The sequence below is a fragment of the Salminus brasiliensis genome, chromosome 8, assembly GCF_030463535.1.
Source record: "Salminus brasiliensis chromosome 8, fSalBra1.hap2, whole genome shotgun sequence".
NCBI lineage: Eukaryota > Metazoa > Chordata > Actinopteri > Characiformes > Bryconidae > Salminus > Salminus brasiliensis.
The window spans coordinates 43,159,264-43,161,763 of record NC_132885.1 but is presented as its reverse complement, the minus strand read 5'-3'; the positions used below and the strand labels follow the sequence as shown (position 1 = coordinate 43,161,763).

General features: G+C 46.8%; 1 protein-coding gene across 1 annotated transcript in view; it reads left to right on the top strand.

The window, feature by feature from the left end:
- Positions 1–2,500, top strand: part of gpc6b (glypican 6b) — a 31,157-nt gene that overhangs the window by 198 nt on the left and 28,459 nt on the right. The window contains exon 1 of the mRNA XM_072686715.1: positions 1–1,058. This exon is cut by the window's left edge and continues 198 nt beyond it. The gene's annotated coding sequence lies outside the window, so the exon portion shown is untranslated. The remainder of the gene's footprint in view (positions 1,059–2,500) is intronic.

Below are 2,500 nucleotides of genomic sequence, written 5' to 3'. Positions count from 1 at the left end.
TAAACTCACACATAATCTTCACTGTCTGGATTTAATCACCAATCAGCCTAAAACAGTCCTCTCCCGACTGACCCTCTTACTGGACTGTGTGTGTGTGTTGTGGTCAGGGCCTGTGTGTGTTGATGAAGAGGACGGTAATTTCACAGATGAGCTCATTCAGCCCAGTTCTTTACGAGAGAAGGAGCAAACAAATCACAAACAAACAGAACCAAACAAACTCCATCAGCCGCTCGGATTAGCGTACCCGAAGCGTCGCCATGGCGCCGGGAATCTTCGGGAATGATGGCAAAATGAAAGATGGAGGGAAGTTGAATCTGAATATCTCTGTGAACACCATCCCTCACCACTGGTCAGACACCTCACCTGACTGTAGTTAGCCCAGGCTCACTGTGAGGACCCAGGTTCTGGGTTTGAGAACTGACCTAGCTTAGCTGCAGCAGATCTGCCCAGGCAGCTAGAACTAAAAGTTCCATCTCTATTGTCTGATTGGCTAGCTGGCTGACTGATTGGCTAGCTGTCTGACTGATTGGCTAGCTGGCTGACTGATTAGCTAGCTGTCTGACTGATTGGCTAGCTGGCTGACTGACTGTAGTGAGACGTGTTGAACATGGCTGTAATGGTTGGAGGAGGAGGGAAGGCTCCGTTTACACTGTGACTGGTAGACCACTCTCCCAACCTTAGCATACTCGTCAGACAGCTGTGCAGAAGACGCTGTCTCTCCAACAGTGCTGACTGAAGATTGGACTACCCATGATACTTTGCAACACATGCCTCTATAATTTATGCCACCAGCATGAGGTCAGTGTAGATGTAAACATGTTAAGAGCGTACGAGTTATGAATATCTATAGAGCAGCGCAGGAGCCGTCCAGCGGCTGTCGTTTCATATCTTCTCACGTTTTTATTCATTTTTTCAGCTTCTCTGTATCTTGATAGATTCCGACCTGCGGGTGGGAATTCTCCAGGGGTGCGGACCACTGCTGCACATGCACTCTCCAGAACATAATAATCAGCTACTGGCATTTCCATTTCCACCAAAGCAACAGAGGGGGCAACAAAGTTTGTAACTTTCAACTTTCTTGCTACGATCACTCAGGTTTGTGGATGGTGGGGCAGATGGATGCTAGTGTTTCAGGGAGCTCCCGTGTCTGTGTTACCTTCTGGCTCTCTCCTTTTAATTAGGCTGTTATAGTCAGACCTGCCGGAGTCGTCAGAACACTCTGATACTGATCAACATTCTCTGATCTCTATAAAATCCTCTCAGAACTAACTCTGTCTCTTAATATTTCAGTTTATTGTTATTTTCTATTAGAACCGTCCATGATCACCTGCACTGCTCTGCTATTTCCATCTGTCTAAGAGCTGCAGCTTCTTCTGGACCTCCAGTCTACCCAAACTCTACACCAGTCTCTACACCAGTCTCTACCCAAACTCTACACCAGTCTCTACACCAGTCTCTACCCAAACTCTACACCAGTCTCTACCCAAACTCTACACCAGTCTCTATCCAAACTTTACACCAGTCTCTACACCAGTCTCTACCCAGACTCTACACCAGTCTCTGCACCAGTCTCATACCCAAACTCTACCAGTCTCTACCCAAACCTTACACCAATCTCTACACCAGTCTCTACCCAATCTTTACACCAGTCTCTGCACCAGTCTCTACCCAAACTCTACACCAGTCTCTATACCAGTCTCTACCCTAACTCTACACCAGTCTCTACACCAGTCTCTACCCAAACTCTACACCAGGTCTCTACCCAAACTTTACACCAGTCTCTACACAAGTCTCTACCCAAACTCTACACCAGTCTCTACACCAGTCTCTACCCAAACCATACACAGTCTCTACCCAAACTTTACACCAGTCTCTACACCAGTCTCTACACCAGTCTCTACCCAAACCATACACCAGTCTCTACCCAAACTCTAAACCAGTCTCTACACCAGTCTCTACCCAAACTCTACACCAGTCCCTACCTAAACTTTACACCAGTCTCTACCCAAACTCTACACCAGTCTCTATCCGAACTTTACACCAGTCTCTATCCAAACTTTACACCAGTCTCTACAACAGTCTCTATCCAAACTCTACACCAGTCTCTATCCAAACTCTACACCAGTCTCTACACCAGTCTCTACCCAAACTCTACACCAGTCTCTACACAAACTCTACACCAGTCTCTACACCAGTCTCTACCCAAACTCTGCACCAGTCTCTACCCAAACTCTACACAGTCTCTATACCAGTCTCTACCCAAATTCTACACCAGTCTCTACCCAAAACTCTACACCAGTCTCTATACCAGTCTCTACCCAAACTCTACACCAGTCTCTAAATCCAGTCTCTACCCAAACTCTACACCAGTCATTCCCCAAACTTTACACCAGTCTCTACCCAAACTCTACACCAGTCTCTACCCAAACTTTACACCAGTCTCTACACCCAAACTCTACACAGTCTCTACCCAAACTCCTTTACACCAGTCTCTACCCAA